At 45.4% G+C, this 21,529-nt stretch overlaps 1 protein-coding gene and 1 non-coding gene across 6 annotated transcripts in view; one reads left to right on the top strand and one right to left on the bottom strand.

Annotated features, from left to right (window-relative positions):
- LOC126282028 (myotubularin-related protein 6) overlaps nt 1-21,529 on the top strand; it is a 428,326-nt gene that overhangs the window by 82,172 nt on the left and 324,625 nt on the right. The gene's annotated exons all lie outside the window — the stretch shown is intronic.
- Nucleotides 9,894-9,967, bottom strand: Trnat-ugu (transfer RNA threonine (anticodon UGU)). Its single transcript has one exon. It is a non-coding gene; the product is annotated as a tRNA-Thr (tRNA).

Below are 21,529 nucleotides of genomic sequence, written 5' to 3' on the forward strand. Positions count from 1 at the left end.
GGTAAGACAGAGATTTAGGAACCAGGTTTTAAGTTGTAAGACATTTCCAGGGGCAGATGTGGATTCTGACCACAATCTATTGGTTATGACCTGTAGATTAAAACTGAAGAAACTGCAAAAATGTGGGAAATTAAGGAGATGGGACCTGGATAAACTGAAAGAACCAGAGGTTGTACAGAGTTTCAGGGAGAGCATAAGGGAACAATTGACAGGAATAGGCGAAAGAAATACAGTAGAAGAAGAATGGGTAGCTCTGAGTGATGTAGTAGTGAAGGCAGCAGAGGATAAAGTAGGTACAAAGACGAGGGCTGCTAGAAATCCTTGGGTAACAGAAAAAAATATTGAATTTAATTGATGAAAGGAGAAAATATAAAAATGCAGTAAATGAAGCAGGCAAAAAGGAATACAAACGTCTCAAAAATGAGATCGACAGGAAGTGCAAAATGGCTAAACAGGGATGGCTAGAGGACAAATGTAAGGATGTAGAAGCTTATCTCACTAGGGGTAAGATAGATACTGCCTACAGGAAAATTAAAGAGACCTTTGGAGAGAAGAGAACCAAGTGTATGAATATCAAGAGCTCAGATGGCAGCCCAGTTCTAAGCAAAGAAGGGAAGGCAGAAAGGTGGAAGGAGTATATAGAAGGTTTATACAAGGGCGATGTACTTGAGGACAATATTATGGAAATGGAAGAGGATGTAGATGAAGACGAAATGGGAGATACGATACTGCGTGAAGAGTTTGACAGAGCACTGAAAGACCTGAGTCGAAACAAGGCCCCCGGAGTAGACAACATTCCATTAGAACTACTGACGGCCTTGGGACAACCAGTCCTGAGAAAACTCTACCAGCTGGTGAGCAAGATGTATGAGACAGGTGAAATACCCTCAGACTTCAAGAAGAATATAATAATTCCAATCCCAAAGAAAGCAGGTGCTGACAGATGTGAAAATTACCGAACTATAAGTTTAATAAGCCACGGCTGCAAAATACTAACGCGAATTCTTTACAGACAAATGGAAAAACTGGTAGATGCAGACCTCGGGGAGGATCAGTTTGGATTCCGTCGAAATGTTGGAACACGTGAGGCAATACTGACCTTACGACTTATCTTAGAAGAAAGATTAAGAAAAGGCAAACCTACGTTTCTAGCATTTGTAGACTTAGAGAAAGCTTTTGACAATGTTGACTGGAATACTCTTTTTCAAATTCTAAAGGTGGCAGGGGTAAAATACAGGGAGCGAAAGGCTATTTATAATTTGTACAGAAACCAGATGGCAGTCATAAGAGTCGAGGGGCATGAAAGGGAAGCAGTGGTTGGGAAAGGAGTGAGACAGGGTTGTAGCCTCTCCCCGATGTTATTCGATCTGTATATTGAGCAAGCAGTAAAGGAAACAAAAGAAAAATTTGGAGTAGGTATTAAAATTCATGGAGACGAAGTAAAAACTTTGAGGTTCGCCGATGACATTGTAATTCTGTCAGAGACGGCAAAGGACTTGGAAGAGCAGTTGAACGGAATGGACAGTGTCTTGAAAGGAGGATATAAGATGAACATTAACAAAAGCAAAACGAGGATAATGGAATGTAGTCAAATTAAATCGGGTGATGCTGAGGGAATTAGATTAGGAAATGAGACACTTAAAGTAGTAAAGGAGTTTTGCTATTTAGGAAGTAAAATAACTGATGATGGTCGAAGTAGAGAGGATATAAAATGTAGACTGGCAATGGCAAGGAAAGCGTTTCTGAAGAAGAGAAATTTGTTAACATCGAATATAGATTTATGTATCAGGAAGTCGTTTCTGAAAGTATTTGTTTGGAGTGTTGCCATGTATGGAAGTGAAACATGGACGATAACTAGTTTGGACAAGAAGAGAATAGAAGCTTTCGAAATGTGGTGCTACAGAAGAATACTGAAGATAAGGTGGATAGATCACGTAACTAATGAGGAGGTATTGAATAGGATTGGGGAGAAGAGAAGTTTGTGGCACAACTTGACTAGAAGAAGGGATCGGTTGGTAGGACATGTTTTGAGGCATCAAGGGATCACAAATTTAGCATTGGAGGGCAGCGTGGAGGGTAAAAATCGTAGAGGGAGACCGAGAGATGAGTACACTAAGCAGATTCAGAAGGATGTAGGTTGCAGTAGGTACTGGGAGATGAAGCAGCTTGCACAGGATAGAGTAGCATGGAGAGCTGCATCAAACCAGTCTCAGGACTGAAGACAACAACAACAACATCTCATTATGTTTGAGCTCAGAATATATTCCAAGATTCTACAAACAATGGATGTCAAGGATACTAGATTGTTATTTGTATTTGAGTGGATCATGTCTACTACCGATTTTGTAGACGGGTCTGACCCGTACTTTTCCTACTACTGTGCACGGTTTTTTGTTAGTGGGATCAACGGTAGATTATAGTTAAGAGCCGCAAATTCTGTGTAGAATCTGATAGGGATTCCATCATGCCCTGGAGCTTAACTCCGTTTTAGCGGTTTCAGCTGTGTTTCAACACCACTGACACTAATATCTAATTCATTCATCTTCTTTATAGTGTGAGAATTTAAAAGTGGGACAATAGATATAAGTTTTCCTATGTAGACGAACAGTTTAAAACAGACTTCAGCGTTTCTGCTGTGCTGTGCTGTGCTGTGCTGTGCTGTGCTACCCTCACGTTCAGTACGTGTCTTGTCCATGACTGTGAGGACACTAAGTTCGGTACCACTAAGAACGTTAGCATATGACCAGGATTTCTTTGCGTTTTCTGAGAGATCATTGGGCAGTATTCTGCTACATTCATCATTGAAGGTTTGACGCATTGCTCTCTTGACAGCCAAACAAGTTTCATGCAGCGTCTCTTGTGTCCATATCTTGTACTTCGTTTGATACCTGTTATGCTGTAGCCTGTTGAAATTTCTTTACAGTGGCCATATACTATGAAGGGGCACTTCCTTTATGAACGGCGCTACTAGGTTCGTACCTATTTTGGAATATGACTCTATTGCCTGTTTATCTAGTTTGCAAACCATATACATTCTTCTTCTTATTTTAACTGTCCTTTGTTCTTCGGTAATCATTGTTGCTACAAGTACCTCATGCGTACTGAGCCTTAAATAGGTCAGGTGTCCTTGTTGCTATTTGATCCAAAATATGCCCACGTAAGGCGGCATTAGAATAATCTGTTCTAGGTGGTTTTCAGAGAAGTCATTTAGTAATGTTTCACAGGACCTGTTATCACGCTCACCACTAACAAACCTGCAATTTTTTTAATTGATTGTTGGATGAGTAAAGTCTCCACCGATGATTACAGTATGCTTGGAGAACGTACTTACAAGTGAGCTGAGGATTTCTTTAAAGCTTTTGGTTCCATAAAGTGGTTAGTTCGATGGACATAGAAAGATTCAGTTACCATTTTATGCCCATTCTTGCCCAAACAATGTCGCAAGCAACTTCAATTTCTATCTCAGTCGATTTGAGTTTCTTTTCTCCTGTGACAAATACACCACCTCCATTTCCCATTAGCCTATCCTGTCGATACACACTTAAATTTTCCCCAAAAAATCTCACTGCTGTCAGTTTCAGGTTTCAACCAGCTTTCTGTACCTAGTATTGTGAGAGCTTCAGTGCTTTTGACGAGCACTTTTAACTCTGTCACTTCCTTGCGAATGATTCGGCAGTTAATCACTAGGCTTTAAGCGAATTTTTTTTGTCTTCCGAGTTCCCTATAGCTGGCTTTGCTTGGCGTGGATGAAGAGTCGATTAATCAAAAAGAAAATTTGGGTGCATCCCACACACAGTTAGCTACCTCGGTAGCATTCCGTGAAGCGTAATGCACACCTAACCCAATTGTAAAAACCCTACAGTTGTCAATCGTACGTCGCAAAACCAGAAAGTAGCAGGCTAGCTTGTAACAGAATCCTCAGAGTCTCTGGTTCAAGCCTTCCACTCAACTCAGAACCAAAGGGCCACGATCAGTACTGGTGCAGTGCTCCAAATTGTAAGGTTGGTTGATACTACATGCGCTAGTTTTGTCTTCTCATTCATCTCTACCAGTCTCTGGAATTATCAAAATACGATTTCGGGATCCTGACGACATGCATCACTTCTTCCAGTGTTCTCCTCAATCTGCAGTTGCGTGCGACCTGTTCCCTCAATGGCTGCTGCGATAGCCTCTTCAACATCTTGAATGAGGCCACCAGACATATACACTGAGTACACTTGCTGTTCTTTCCAATCTCTTGCTGTCATTCCCATAATATAGGTTCCATTATTGGCCATACATTTAAACTCCTGACGATTAATGGACCCCTTCCCTTTCTTATTTGTCCCTTCATGGCACTGAATACAGCAGGTTTTCCAACAGGCAAAGTGAGTCTTATTGACTGAGTTTCGGTTTCAGTAGAAAACAGCACCTCGAACTTCGTTTGTAGGAATTCTACCTAGTTCCTGTGTCCCATTTAGAGGGTGACGCCATTCACAGTTAGGTAGGCTAGTAGTGAAAGATCTGGCATTCGCTGTAAAGAAGAGAGAGATTCCGCAGGAGAGATAAGTACTTGAGATACCTTTGCGACCGAACCTTGGAGCATATTTACACAATCTTCACGCCTGACAGAGTCGGTGGCAAAGATCAGTTTGGTCGCGGCCGTAGCTGGCCACCCAGGTCACCTGATCTGTCAGTGTGCGATTATTTTGTGTGGGGAGCCCTCAAGTCTAAGGTGTATCGCAACGTCCCTCATAGTCTTCAAGAACTGTATCAGAACTTTTCGGACATCTGCTGTTGTCAGTTCAGTACTGTATTTCCTTTCCTCTGCTGTGTTTCTGCGTAGCCTGGAACTCTGTTCTCCTGACCACTGTCGTTTGCCCCACCTTGCAGTAAGGGAACAGAAAAACCTTTGATAGAAGTTCCTAATTTAGGCCTACTGAAACTTTCGTTGAAGCTATAGTCGCCGACTAACTCGGAAATAGCGATTGGGGACGTAGCATGCTTTGCTGAACTGCGCTGAGACAGTCAGTTTACGTTTATCTCCTTTGCAGAGGTGGTTGCACATGGCAATTTCCTGTAGTCAAGAGCATGCAGAAACAGGTTCTCGATAAAAAATGAAAAGAAAAATTTATCCAAGTCAAATGGGCGGTTTGAAACTAAGTGAATTTTTAGTATTTTTGCTTTTGTGAGTTAGTTCTTTTGTCCGTATCTCATTTCAAGAGACACTGCGAAGATGCTTCGAAGTGCTGTGTCGACAACAGCAAAGACTCAATATTATGAACGTGCCGTGCCTGGTGCGAACTGAGACTTGACAAACGTGAATAAGCTTTCCCCCCGAGCGCGTTCCACGACTAGAAGACGACTACGGTCCTCTTCGACGGATTGCCATCGTATATAATCTAGGTTACGACCAGGGGTGTCACAGACACACTAAATTCCCGACTGCCACGAGATGGGAAGTGGCAAGTTTATGATACGTTTTTCTAGTAGAAGTTTCTCATAGACAAATCACAACCTCGTATTGCGTCTTTCGATAAGATTTTCGCAGTGGGTGAGACTACCAACTAACTGGGGCCGATCATTCGTACAGTGCTCACTTGAAATGACTGTTCAAGCGGCTTCAACAAACGGCACATTGTGGTACACCTGGTGTTGGGTTCGTGTATGACTCTGACGACGAGATATGTATGTCCACGTGTTGCCGTAACGAATTCCTGTCGAAGTCGAACAATGACGATGAGCTCGCTGTTAGATGACATACTGTGAACTGTCCATCATGTCTCATGCAACATACACGTTGGAGGGTTTGCTTCTTCTGTGAAGAGGAGTAGGAGGAAATTCTATGGGACGAATGACAGAGACTTACCGTACATGGGAAGGACAAATTATTTCGGAGAACCCATTCTGCAACTAGTTCTTGGGAATGGGACGACCCGTGTGTGCTCCCTCGTAAAACCAGAAACGTCGCCGGTTAAAATTAAATGGCTACGTCAGAGTTGTGATTGTACTTTGGAACAGTAAAGACGAGTGTCCGATGTGAAAAATGACTATTTTTCTTAAAAGTCGAAGGCCGTGCAACACGCGCAGTAAGGTGCGTACTTGACCGGCGATTGCAATTTTATGCGCAGCGAGAACTTCGTCTGGACCATTCTGAGACCTGTGGTTGTCACCGAAGGCACCTCGTAAGCTTCGAAGTAGGCACATCTATGTTATTTTGATGGCTCCATGCTGGATATCCTGTTCAGGGGGCGAGGGGGCGGCATTTTCCAGCAAAGACAATTGCTTTTGCGGTCAGGTAACAACGTGCTACCGTAGTTTGGTGAGCTGCCAGGCCCCCCAGATTGCAGCCCCTCACCTAACTCTTCCGAGATATCATTAAACACGAGCTCAGAGCCCCTAAACCAGGTATTCATAAGGAATTGGCTAATCTGCGCGTGCGAATTTTGTGTCATCTACCAATGGGCACATATCGAAAACTTACAAAACTCACACCACAACAAATCGTGGCTGTTGGATTGTCAAAGGTGATCCACGCCCTAGCTGTATAGCTGTCTCAACCCGAAGGTTGGTTTGTACACCGCGCTTTTTTACTGGGCGTGGTCTTCAATTTGGCTTCCTCTTCCAATTGTTTTACTAAGGCAGTGATGATAGGAGGACCTACTGTTTAACGTAGACTCCGGACCACCATGCTACTCGGTATTTGTCACATGTAGAGTCACACTAGAGGGGACAGAAGCGACAGAATAAGAATAAAATCTTACTACTAGCTGAACACTGAACTCCATCCTTTGGATTCGTAGGCTGGCACGTATACACCTTATGAGTGGAAATGCACAGACAAAAAAATCGCAACACCCATAAATAATTAATGTAGAGTAATGAAATTTTGGGAATACATTTGTCAAGTTAATATATTTAAGTGATCAACATCGCAAGATACGCCATTGCAAATCGAAAATGCTGGTGCATTAATGACAGGTGTAACCGCCAGAATGTTGAATGCAAGTGTGCAGACATGCATGCATTGTGTTGTAGAGATGGTGCCTGTCTGTTTGTGGGCTGCATTTCTGTGCCTTTCGCACTTGGTCGGTCAAAACAGGAACAATTAATTATGTTTGTGGATGATGCAGGGGTTGCCGTCCGATGATGTCCCATATGTGCTTGACTGGAGACAGATCTAGTGACGAAGCAGACAGTGGCAATCTGTTGACACTATAGAGCATGGCGGGCGACAACAGCGGTATGTGGACGAGCGTTATCCAGTTGCAAAACACTCCCTGGAATGCAGTTCATGAATGGCAGTGCAACAGGTTGAATGACCGGAATAACGTACAAATTTGCAGTCAAGGTGCTTGGAATAAGCATGAGGGTGCTACTGCTGTCATTGCGAAGTCACAGCCCAGGCCATAATTCCATATGCAGGTCCGGCGTGTCTAGCACGTAGACGGCTTGGGTGCAGGCCCTCAGTTGCCTGCCTCTATTGTCAGTGGCACCGAAGCAGAACAAGGTTGCATCATAAAACGGAGCACTTTTTCACCCTGCCATCCAGTGAGCATTCGCTTGATACGCAAAGTCGCAAATGGCGGTGGTTTGCGGTCAGTGGATTGCACACTACGGGGCGTCTGGCTCGAAGCTGCCCTTGAAGTAACCGATTTGTAACAGTTCATTGTGTCACTGTGGTGGCAACTGCTGCTGCAGAAACAGTACAATGCGCCGGAGCCTTCTGGAACCCAGTCTTCTTGCGACCGTACGTTATCGTGACCACCGCTGCCAGCAATAATGTACAACGGCTACATTCCCGCCAAGTCTTTTTGATAAATAGCGAAAGGAACATCCAGCTACTCGTAGCCCCATCACACGACATCGTTCAAATTCGCGGCACTTAATGTGACTGGCGCCAAATTAGAATAGATACCATCTTTCAGATGTAGAAACACGCCTACCGGCTTTAGTTTGTCGCACAACGCCTTCTACGGTAGCGATTTTTTCCGTCTGTGTATGAAATGATTTTCAAATCAACGGGACAGGAATACTGCAATCCGTTGTATGAGAGCGATGTTCATAAGTGCTATAGAAACAGTGTTACCAAATAAGGACGGAAGCTTTGCAAGAACAGAGAGACGGATGGCGGACTACACAGTAACGTCATTCAGCGGGACAGAACATTCGGTATTAGGGGCTGGGACGCCGCGAGTCGCATTGCAAATGCTTCTGCGAAACCTTACACTGCGGTTGTCACACCCAGCCCGTGAGCACAGGATCAGCGCCCAAGCCCCAACCACATGCGCAGTCCACAAGCCATCACACACGACGGACGAAACGTTCATTTGCGTAGCCGACGTTCCTGTTACGTGGTATGTTTGTCGTGAAAAGGTTATCCGTATATACGGTCTAACACCAAAACTGTAGGCAAGTGACTTTTCAGCTAGACATTAACACCGACGCTTTCGCAGTCCATGAGCTCTGCGAAAGAGAGTGACGCGATATTATTTTGTAAGGTAAATTGCTTATTGGGAAAATCCATATGCGATGATCTCAGAATCCTTTCCTTGCCAGCTAAGAACAGCTGGCAGCACAGAATTGATGATGATGAAGTCCCATACTGCTTGACAGAGCTTAGGGGAACGATGGGGAAGACCTGCACCGCCGTACTAGGCAAGGTCCTAGTGTAGGTGGTTTACAGTTGCCCTCCTTCAGACCGTAATGGGGATGAATGATGACGATGAAGACGACACAATAACACACTGTCATCTCGAGGCAGGTGAAAACCCCTGACCCCGCCGGGAATCGAACCCGGGACCCCGTCCTAGGGAAGCGAGAATGCTTCTGCGAAACCACGAGCTGCGGACGCGCAGAATTGGATGTAGCTAAAATCGGAACTACTACTACTACTGCGTTCAGTTCTTGCTGTAAAACGGTGTAGCACATACAATCGTGTGTCATTTCTTATAGCTTACTAGTGTTACTCTTAAATGTTTAAACGGTGTATCCTGTTCCGGGTGTTCGTCACTAGTATTTCAATCGGGTACTGTCAGCGATTTTGTTTTGTTGTGGATATTATCATTCAGCTACATGTAGAGAGAGAGAGAGAGAGAGAGAGAGAGAGAGAGAGAGAGAGAGACAGCTGTCATCCATGACATCAAGTGGAAATTTTTGCCAAGTCATTCTACAGTTCCTTAAGTTCGTTAAACGAAGGTATTTTTGTGTGGACAATAGCCGAAAGCACACCATTAATGCAAGTTATGATACTTTCGTTTCTGTTTACTTTCACGTACTGGATTCTGTTAATCAAAAATTGACCGAAGCAATCTGAACCAGAGAAGGAAATTGGACGATAAAAATGGCTTGAAATTCTTTTTGTAAACTGAATACTGCAGTCGGAAGTAAATTCTCAATGTGTTTTAAATGAAGAGTCTATAAATACTAGTGCAACGTGCAGGTGTGAAATGTTTACTTTAAATGCACAAACAAATAAAAACTTGAGAACAGCCCTCTGAACAATGAAAAGACGCATTTTGAGCGTAACATGAAGTGACAGCAAAGCAAATAAATAGGTCAGAGAAAAAGACAGGAGTAGCAGACGTAATGGTGACTGTCAGGGAACTGAAATCGAGGTACGTTGGGCGTGTACTGGGAGGAAATGACGGGAGATAGACTAAGGAGACTGCGAGTGAGATTCGTCGTAGTAATTGAAGGCGGAGTGGCTGTGTGAAGAGACAATCAGGGCAAACTTGGGATAGCCACACAGTGATAATGGTTTTAGTCCTTCACTATGCAATCACCCTTCAGTTTTTTCCCCAAGTGTATGTGACTTGGGGGCGACCATGGTTTTAGAATGAAATTACAATTAAGTCAATACCATTAGCTGCTGACGGGCGTTCATATACATCAACGGGACAGCTGAAAATGTGTGCCCCGACCGGGACTCGAACCCGGGATCTCCTGCTTACATGGCAGACGCTCTATCCATCTGAGCCACCGAGGACACAGACTGCAGGGACTTATCGCCGGCACGCTCCCCGTGGGACCCACATTCTCAGCTTATAGTCCACACACTACATTCTCAGTGCCCCTGCCATTGTTCTCATTTCTTGCGGCAGACAGTCTACCGAGTCCCGTAAGAGTTCAGGCACGTCGCCCTGAAGGAGGTCATCAGCCGATTAGCCTTAACAATATGAAGATGGCATCTGTTCTTTCGGACATTTCCGAAAGAATTAATGCCATCTTCATATTGGTTTTAGAAGTCTGCATTTTGGCTGCCCATGAAGTATTCCACTTAGGAAAACACCCTGACGTTGACCCGGAAAGAGCAAGAAGACTCTGGGCTGTAGACCACGGTGCCACACCAGAGTGAGCAACACGAATCGACACGACAGATATGAGCGAGGACTCGGTGCAATCTGCAACAACCTGTGGGAGACACCCCAGAAAACGCGCACTCTCTCTCAGTATAGTTGCTCCCTCTCGCTGAGTTCAATATAGTGTCGAGCATGCAAGAGCCCTGCCCAGTTCGTAACGTCAGCTCCAGCAGTCAACATCGTCGTTGAGGACAGTGACAGTTGTAAGGTTTCGGATGAATTATTACAGTTGTCAATGGCGGACATCGTACCTCAACCGAACAGTTTGTTATGCAGTGCATCAGGTGATGCTAGTCAGTAGCAGTTGTAAATTATCCAGTACTCCTACGGCAGAGAAGTGCGCCAAAGGTACATTAATCTTTTATTCATTTATTTAATAAAGTGAACTAATATTTCATCTGTTCCACTTTGATGAACCTTCTTCCAGATCAGTCAAAGAACGAATAGGTATCGTCGAATGAAAGTGGTTTCGTCTGGTCATAAAATCAAGAAAATATGGGCCTTAACCAAAATTTGATAGACCAAAGAAGCAGCGTGTGTGACAATGTCCTCTCCAGAATGAGATAGTGTGTTGTCGTGTAGCAAAGACACCCACTTTGTTGAGCTTCCCGCGATGCCTCGTCTTGACAGTCTTCCATGGCCCTTTGGAGAGATTTCAGTAGTATTCCTCTCTGACGGTTTACCTCGTTGGAGCGAAATCTGTTAGCACTACAACACGGCACTCCCAAAAAAACGCTCAGCATCGTCTTGCCCGACGATGTTGGCGTCGTCGCCTTTCTCTGTGTTGGGGAATCCTCTTTGTCACTACACGCGTTGCTCCTTCGTCTCGGGCTCATATTAATACATCCAGCAATCGACCATGGTGATTCTGCGGCTGAAGATGTCATTTGGCTTGGTCTGACACAGCTGCAACATTTCCTCAGCCGCCTGGATTCGGCGGACTTGAACTGCTGTAGATTCAGCAGGCTTGAATTGATGTTAGCAGACTCGGAACACACCAGACAGCAACCTTGGTCATGTTCAAAATACTGTGCAAGACGTCGAAAATGGAACCGTCACTGATATTAGTTTCTCCACTATCGTCTCGATTATGCTACGCCAGACTTCGATCACCAGGGCCTCCACTTCGCTCGCCACTTCCGATTGTTTGCGGATAGACGATCTGCCAGTTCAATCTTCGTCAGACTGGGAGCGCTGCGCCATTGAATCGCTGGGTTGTTTTGCATTGCTACCGTACAGTTCCACCAACTCAGCAAGGATTGTTGAAACGTTGTTCGCTTGTCAGATGCCCAAAACGAATTTCTGCACGAAAGGGAATACAAACGCTTAAAAAATGAGATTGACAGGAAGTGCAAAATGGCTAAGCAGGAATGGCTAGGGGACAAAAGTAATGATTTAGAAGCGTATTTCACTAGGAGAAAGACAGATCCCGCCTACAGCAAAATTAAAGAAGCATTTGGAGCAAAGAGAATCAGATATATGAATATCAAGAGCTCAGAGGGGAAACCAGTCCTAAGCAAAGAAGGGAAAGCTGAGAGGTGAAGGAGTATGTAGAGATGACTTTGAAGGCAATATTATAGAAAGTAAAGTAGACGTAGATGAAGATGAGATGGAAGTTATGATACTGTGAGAATAATTCGACGGAACACTGACTGTCAAACAAGGCCCGGGGAGTAGACGACATTGCGTCAAAACTTCTGATGGCGTTGTGAGAGACGGCCGTGGCAAAACATCCAAGATTGTGCAAGATATATGAGACTGGCGAAATGCTCCCAGGCTTCAAAAAGAATGTAATAATTCCATTTCGAAAGAAAGGAGGAGTTGGAGGGTGTGAATACTTCCGAATTATCAATTTAATTAGTCATGGCTGCAAAATGCGAACACGAATTTTTTACAGAAGAATGAAAAAACTGGTAGAAGCAAATCTCGAGGAAGAACAGTTTGGATCCCGGAGAGGTCGAGGAGTCATTACTGACCCTTCGACTTCACGACATTATTTTCACAAATAACTTTAACTAAAATGGCAAATAATGAGCTTTGATTTTGTGTAAATAAACATGCATTAATTTTTATGTTGGCTGAGTATTATTTCATTAAAAACCGTCCGTCTCCCGTGTGTTACCGTGTACATGGTGCGAAAATCTATTTATAACTTATACATGAACCAGATTCGAGGAACATGAAGGGGAAGTAGTGGTTGAGAAGGGAGTGAGATATGGTTGTAGCGTATCCCCAGTGTTATTAAAGCTGTGCATTGAACAATCAACAAAAGGAAGAAAGAAAAAGTTGGAGAAGGAATGAAAGTTCAGAGAGAAAAAAATGAAAACCGTGTTTTGCTGATGACAGTGTAATTCTTTCACACAGCAGAAGAACGTCGAAGAACAGTTTGAACGGAACTGACAGTGTCTTGAAAGGAGGATATAAGATGAACATCAACAAAAACAAAATAAGCATATCGTAGTGTTTCGAATTAAATCAGGTGATAATGAGGAATTAGATTTAGGACTCACTTAAATTAGTAGATGAGTTTTGTTATTTGGGCAGCAAAATAAATGATGGCCGAAGTAGATAGGATATAAAATGTAGATGACAATGGCAGGCAAAGCGTTCTGAAAAAGAGAAATTTGTTATCATCGGATTTAGACTTGTCAGGAAGGCTCTTCTGAAACAGGGATATAAGCTGAAGTAATGAATTAAAATTTATGCCAACGTTGATGGGTTATCCACTAAACCAACATGACATTGTCACGGGTTACCGTTGTCCAACGCTCTCTCTAATACAAATCTCAGTTGACACCTTACTTCCTGAAAGTATTTGTATGGAGTGTAGCCATGTATGGAAGTGTAACAAGTTCAGTAAACAGTTTAGACAAGACGAGAATAGAAGCTTTTGAAATGTGATGCTCCAGAAGAATGCTGAAGATTAGATGGGTAGATCACATAACCAGTTAGAAGGTACTGAACAGAATTGGGGAAATGAAATTTGTGACACAACCTGACTATAAGAAGGGATCGGTTGTTAGAACATGTTCTGAGACCTCAAGGGATCACCAATTCTACATTTACATCGATACCCCGCAGTCCATCGTACGGCTCACGGCAGAGGGTACCCTGTGCGGCTAATAGCAATTGCCTTTCCTGTTCCAATCGTAAACAGAGTGAGGGAAAGACTATCTGTGTGGCTGCGAGTGAACCATAACTTCTCGTATCTTATTTTCGTGGCCTTATGCGAAACGTATCTTGGGAGGCCGTAGAATTGTTCTGCGGTCAGCTTCAAATGCCGGTTCTGTAAATTTTCTCGATGTATTCCTCCAGTGATCCCCATTTGAGTTCTCGAAACACATACGTAACACTTCCGTGAACCGTGATGTTCGAACCTACCGTAACAAATCTAGCAAGCAGCCTCAGAATTGCTGCTGCTTCCTCTTATCCGACTTGGTACTGACGCCAAACACTCGAGCAGTACTCAAGAATAGGTCGCACTAGCTTCGTATATGTGGCGACCTTTACAGATGAACCACACTTTCCTAGAATTCTAAAATTAAACAGAAGTCGATGATTCTCCTTCCCGAGAACAATCCTGACGTGCTCGTTCTAATTCATGCCGCTTTGCACGTTACACCCAGATATTTAAACGACGTGACTGTATCAAGCAGCAGACCACTAATGTTGTATCCGAATATTATGGGTTTGTTGTTCCGCGTCATCCGCATTTAGTTAGTTTTTCAAGATTTAGAGCTATATGCCATTCATTACACCAGCTTCGTCTAAGTCATCTTATATCCTCCTACAGTCACTTAATTTCGACACCTTACCGTATAGTACAGCATCATCTGCAAACAACCGCAGGTTGGATGCAAGTGTGGTGGGATAGAGAGACCGGAGGTAAACGCAGTAAGCAGATTCAGAAGGATGTAAGTTGCAGTACTTATTCGGAGTCGAGAGGCTTGCACAGGACAGAATAGGATGGTGAGCTACATCAAACCCGTCCTCGGACAGACGACGACTACTGGGTATTTCAAAAAGGACTCTACAACTTTGAAAATCCATATAAATTAATTCATAGTACCTACAGAGATGATTGTAGTGTCAATTTGTGGGAAACACGTCAAGTTCTGTCTCGCGTAGTTCGGTAGTGCTGAATCGCACCGTAAGGAGAACTAGCGACAGTTGAGTTCACTTGGACGCGAACTTTCTGGCTGTGTGTTTTGGTTTGAAGAATTGAAGTCGGCGACAACAGTTCAGTGTAATTTCCGTACCAAGTCTGCTAAAGATCCTCATAGTAGGCCTAGAAATAGTGTGTTCGGTACGACGTGGGAAATCATCACATCGTCCAAGCACATGTGACGACGTCGTTGAGCGAGTGAGACAACGTTTTGTCTGCAGCCATACGAAATTGAGCCCGTGTGCATTACGCGAACTGCAAATCCTACATACAACCGTTTGGCGTGTGTTGAGAAACAGTTTGCCTTTGAAACCGTATAGGTTGATGAGTGTACGAGCAATAAGAGACACTGATAAAACTGCTAACAAGAATTTCTGTGCGGATATGTTAAATCGATTACATGAGGATGAGCATTTCTTGGACAAAATCACCTTTTCTGTCGAGTCCACCTTTGACTTAAGTGGCAAGGTAGGATTTGGGGCAGTGAAAATCCACACCAAACATTGCAACATGTTCGTGATAGTGCTAAACTGAACGTTTTTTGAGCATTGAGCAAGAACAAAGCGTACGGTCCCTTTGTTTCCGTGAGAGAACCACCGACAGGATAGTGTACCTGGATATGTTAAAACAATTTTTGATACCACCGATCGACGAGGATGATCGTGAACGAAATGTTCGTTTCATGTTCCGGGGTTTTCTCAATGACCGCTTTCCAGGTCAGTGGATTGGCCGAGATGCGCCAATTGCATGGGCCCCACGTTCCCGAGACCTAACATAACTGGATTTTTTTTTTTATGGGAATTCCTCGAGGATATCGTGTTTTTACCTCCTCTGCCAGTTTTTCTACCAGACCTTAGAGCAAGAATTTACGGCGGCTCTGAGCAAGTTACAACTGCAATGCTACAGCGAGTTTGTGAAGAAATTGACATCCGATGTGATGTGTGCAGGATAACCAACGGAAGTCACATACATTATCTATAGTTTATGATCTTTTTTTTTAAAAAAAACCTTGACAGGTTTCGCTACAAAATAGCACTTAACCCACCTGTAATCTTCTTTCAGTGCATTTAAACACCCTGTACTACAAATACGGCCATTACTCCCACTTCATCAACAGGCTGCGCCATTTGGTTCTGGCTTGTTTAGCTGTGTTTTGCGGTACTGTGACGTGGGGATTTGAATGTTTACCAGGACTGACAAGGGAACCTCACTATTGCACCCCTCCCCCCCCCCCCCCCTCAGATTTAGTTGTAAGTTGGCACAGTGGATAGGCCTTAAAAAACTGAACACAGATCAATCGAGAAAACAGGAAGAAGTTGTGTGGAACTATGAAAAAAATTAGCAAAATATACAAACTGAGTAGTCCATGCGCAAGATAGGCAACAACAAGGATAGTGTGAGCCAAGGAGCGTTGTGGTCCCGTGGTTAGCGTGAGCAGCTGCGGAACGAAAGGTCCTTGGTTCAAGTCTAGCCTCGAGTGAAAAATTTAATTTTTTATTTTCAGACAGTTATTATCTGTCCGTTCGTCTGCGGCGTAGTATGGGGACTCTACACCTAAACAAGCATCGAAACACACTTTTTTGGGAGTGATTATCACGTCCCCAAGAAAACCTAAATCGGACAAGGTAGAAGAATCTTTCTATCCATTTGCCAAGTGTACACGTTAGGTGGGTCGACAACATATTCCTGTCATGTGACGCACATGCCATCACTAGTGTCGTATAGAACATATCAGACGTGTGGAGGAATCGGTTGACCTATGACCTTGCTATCTATTGTTTTCGGTTCCCATTGGAGAGGCACGCCCTTTCGTCTACTAATCGCACGGTTTTGCGGTGCGGTCGCAAAACACAGACACTAAACTTATTACAGTGAACAGAGACGTCAATGAACGAACGGACAGATCATATCTTTGCGAAAATAAAGAATGTAAACTTTTCACTCGAGAGAAGACTTGAACCAAGGACCTCTCGTTCCGCAGCTGCTCACGCTAATCACGGGACCACGGCGCTCCTGAGGTCACATTATCCTCGACGATGCCTATCTTGGACATGGACTACTCAGTTTGTATATTTTGCTTATTTTTTTCATAGTTCCACACAACTTCTTCCTGTTTTATCGATTGATTTGTGTTCAGTTTTTCAAGGCCTATCCATTTTTGTGCCAACTTATAACTAAATCTGACGGGGGTCCCTTGTGAGGGCATGTACCTGCTCTCGCACAAAACATTAATGACGTAACTTTATTTATTCGAAGTGATGATTTGAACTTTTCGCTACCCTCGTAGTGTTGTACTCACTCTTGCACAAAAGTGTAGTGGTGGGGTGGAGTGTCGTTGCCGGTAAAGTCGCTACTTGGTGGACGCGTGCGTGGGTGCGGCAGGTCATGCGAGAGGCGGCGTGCGCTGCCCTGCACTGCCCTGCCGTGCGCTGCGCGGGGTCCCGCGGTCGATACGGGGTCGCGGCTGCCGGTGCGTGCCGTGCCGAGAGGCGGGCGTGTGGACGGCCCGCCGGCCACGTCCGTTCCGGTCACGGGGCGGCCGCTTTCGCCGCCGGCGCTCTCCGCTCCCCCTGTTCTTACTATGCTCTCCGATACAGCTTCATTAGTAGGTTCCGTCAGCCAGAGGATGACGGGAACCGCCGACGCTCGATTCAGTCGTTGTCTCGGTGCGACAGGGCTTTGCATTACTCGTTCTGGAGCGCTCTATTCAACAGCATAATAGCGCACTGGGTACAATGGATAGGCAGAACCGTGACTCGCAGATGAGTGGTAAATCTGTACCGCGCTAATACAGAGATAGTGCGATTAGAGTTCCCTCATTTTATAACACCAGTTCTTCACTCCTTATTCTCAACTACCAGAAAGTTGGTGGGGTGCCTTATCTACGATTTTACTTAAAGTATCTTGACACACCTCCCTCGCTCCCCCCCCCCCCCCCCCCCCCTCTCTCTCTCTCTCTCTCTCTCTCTCTCTCTCTCTCTCTCTCTCTCTCTCTCTCTCTCTCTCCCTCCCTCCCCCTCCCCCTCCCCCTCTCTCTCCCCCTCTCTCTCCCCCTCTCTCCCCATCTCTCTCCCCATCTCTCTCCCCCCACACTCCTCTCTCTCACACACACACACACACACACACACATCAGACGCGTGAGATGACAAAATGAAACATCCTAATCATACAGGTACAGTAGTCATGTTGGAGGGTTGTGAAGGGGGCAGTGCTTTCATGAGCACGAGTGGGAAGCAGATAAAGTAAAGTTAAGAGAACGACGGTGCAAGGCACCAACACAGCTACAATGAAGTTTCACGCAGAATACCAATAGTTCACCATGTTCTTTTTGTGTGTGTGTGTGTGGGGGGGGGGGGGGGGGGGGGGGTCCGCGTACCCGATCTGATTACAAGTATATATACACGTATTACTGGATTTTAACATGGGGTGTACGCACCCTTAGCATTTATGCATTTTATGTAGAATTTTGGAACACGTATTATGTTCGAATATAATGACTTTTCTGGAGACTCGAAATCTACTCTGTAGGAATCAGCGTGGGTTTCTTAAAAAGACGATCGTGTGATAACCAGCTCGCGCTATTCGTCCACGAGACTCAGAGGGCCATACACACGGGTTCCCAGGTAGATGCGGTGTTTCTTTTCTTTCGCATGGCATTCGATACAGTTCCCCATAGTCGTTAAATGAACAAAGTAAGAGCATATGGACTATCAGACCAATGGTGTGATTGGATTGAAAAGTTCCTAGATAAAAGAACGCAGCATGTCATTCTCAATGGAAAGAAGTTTTCCGAAGTAACAGTGATTTCCGCTGTGCCGCAGGGGAGTGTTGCTATTCACAATATACACTCCTGGAAATGGTAAAAAGAACACATTGACACCGGTGTGTCAGACCCAGCATACTTGCTCCGGACACTGCGAGAGGGCTGTACAAGCAATGATCACACGCACGGCCCAGTGGACACACCAGGAACCCCGGTGTTGGCCGTCGAATGGCGCTAGCTGAGCAGCATTTGTGCACCGCCGCCGTCAGTGTCAGCCAGTTTGCCGTGGCATACGGAGCTCCATCGCAGTCTTTAACACTGGTAGCATGCCGCGACTGCGTGGACGTGAACCGTATGTGCAGTTGACGGACTTTGAGCGAGGGCGTATAGTGGGCATGCGGGAGGTCGGGTGGACGTACCGCCGAATTGCTCAACTCGTGGGGCGTGAGGTCTCCACTGTACATCGATGTTGTCGCCAGTGGTCGGCGGAAGGTGCACGTGACCGTCGACCTGGGACCGGACCGCAGCGACGCACGGATGCACGCCAAGACCGTAGGATCCTACGCAGTGCCGTAGGGGATCGCACCGCCACTTCCCAGCAAATTAGGGACACTGTTGCTCCTGGGGTATCGGCGAGGACCATTCGCAACCGTCTCCATGAAGCTGGGCTACGGTCCCGCACACCGTTAGGCCGTCTTCCGCTCACGCCCCAACATCGTGCAGCCCGCCTCCAGTGGTGTCGCGACAGGCGTGAATGGAGGGACGAATGGAGACGTGTCGTCGTCAGCGATGAGAGTCGCTTCTGCCTTGGTGCCAATGATGGTCGTATGCGTGTTTGGCGCCGTGCAGGTGAGCGCCACAATGAGGACTGCATACGACCGAGGCACACAGGGCCAACACCCGGCATCATGGTGTGGGGAGCGATCACCTACACCGGCCGTACACATCTGGTGATCGTCGAGGGGACACTGAATAGTGCACGGTACATCCAAACCGTCATCGAACCCATCGTTCTACCATTCCTAGACCGGCAAGGGAACTTGCTGTTCCAACAGGACAATGCACGTCCGCATGTATCCCGTGCCACCCAACGTGCTCTAGAAGGTGTAAGTCAACTACCCTGGCCAGCAAGATCTCCGGATCTGTCCCCCATTGAGCATGTTTGGGACTGGATGAAGCGTCGTCTCACGCGGTCTGCACGTCCAGCACGAACGCTGGTCCAACTGACGCACCAGGTGGAAATGGCATGGCAAGCCGTTCCACAGGACTACATCCAGCATCTCTACGATCGTCTCCATGGGAGAATAGGAGCCTGCATTGCTGCGAAAGGTGGATATACACTGTACTAGTGCCGACATTGTGCATGCTCTGTTGCCTGTGTCTATGTGCCTGTGGTTCTGTCAGTGTGATCATGTGATGTATCTGACCCCAGGAATGTGTCAATAAAGTTTCCCCTTCCTGGGACAATGAATTCACGGTGTTCTTATTTCAATTTCCAGGAGTGTATATTCAGCACACTTGTACATTCTGATCCTTATTTATTGGTCTCAGTTTATACCATAGACAGACGAGCAACCGCACACTCTTCCAGCACACCCTGATACCAGGAACGCCTGCAATGAATAATTTTACCATAGTTGGACGAGCAACATCGCACTCTTCCAGCACACTCTAATACGAAGAACGCCTGCAGTGAATATGTATGACCTTGTGGATAACATCGGAAGTTCACTGAGTCTTTTTGCGGATGATGCTGTGGTATATCGATAGGTTGTAACAATGGAAAATTGTACTGAAATGCTGGAGGATCTGCAGCGATTTGACTCATGCTGCAGGGAATGGCAAGTGAATCTCAATGTAGACACGTGTAATGTGATGCGAATACATAGAAAGAAAGATCCCTTATCATTGAGCTGCAATATAGCAGGTCAGCAACTGGAAGCAGTTAATTCCTTAAATTATCTGGGAGTACGCATTAGGAGTGATTTAAAATGGAATGATCATATAAAGTCGATCGTCGGTAAAGCAGATGCCAGACTCAGATTCATTGGAAGAATCGTAAGGAAATGCAGTCCGAAAACAAAGGAAGTAGGTTACAGTACACTTGTTCTCCCACTGCTTGATTACTGCTCACCGGTGTGGAATCCGTACCAGATAGGGTTTATTTAGTAATCGCGAAAGCGTTACGGAGATAATAGGTAAACTCCAGTCGAAGACTCGGCAGGAGAGACGCTCAGTTGCTCGGTACGGGCTTTTGTTGAAGTTTCGAGAACATACATTCACCGAGGAGTCAAGCAGTATATTGCTCCGTCCTACGTATATCTCGCGAAGAGACCACGAGGATAAAATCAGAGAGATTAGATCCCGCACAGACGCATACCGACTATCTTTCTTTCCACGAACAATAGGAGACTGCAATAGAAGGGAAAACCGATAGAGGTACTCATGGTACCCTCCGCCACATACCGTCAGGTGGCTTGCCGAGTATGGATGTAGATGTAGATGTAAGAGCATATAGTGTTCTGGGGACACCTTCAGTGAGGAATCTGAATGTCCTCAAGAGTGGAAACCAGACGTGGAAGTGATCTTCGGCACTGGGATCTGGAGTAAAGTCGACGTTGTGACTCGTCCCAAAGGTGTGGCATTGGGTACATGTCGGCCTCCTGGGGAGGCTAGTCCATGTTACTGTCCACAAAACGTCTCCTCACAGACGCTACCTTATGACAGGGTGCACCGTCATGCTGGCACAGTCATAATTTCCGAACTGTTCCTCTAATGTACACGATGTTGTAAAATGTGCTCATATCCTTCCGCATGTAGTGTTTCCGTAAGCGCAGTAGAGAAGATACAAAGAGGAACAAGGGGTTTCGTCACGGGTTCGTTTAGATAGCGCGAAAGCGTCACGTGTATGCTTTTGGTTGACGAAGAGAGAGGTGCAGTGAATTGCGGTGTGTTGTAACGTTAATAGGTAAGGCGCCTGGTGAATACAAACTTTACTTTCTCTCATTTCCCTATTCATACAAATATAATTATACACCCACTTTGCATCCGTTGTCTACAATACGTAGTTACGTATTAGAGCTGTTATACGATATTTCCGTCACAGGATCGATATTTACGCAACGAAAACCGGGCCTAATAAAGAATCGTCGCCTTTGCGTAACCGTCCGCGCGTCTGCAGTTGGTGACGGTGATACACAGGCCCTTAAATTTCTGAGTTGACGCCATTGACCAGTCATGCTCAATAGAATAGGAATCCTC

The sequence above is a fragment of the Schistocerca gregaria genome, chromosome 7 (genome assembly GCF_023897955.1).
Source record: "Schistocerca gregaria isolate iqSchGreg1 chromosome 7, iqSchGreg1.2, whole genome shotgun sequence".
NCBI classification, from domain to species: Eukaryota; Metazoa; Arthropoda; class Insecta; order Orthoptera; family Acrididae; genus Schistocerca; species Schistocerca gregaria.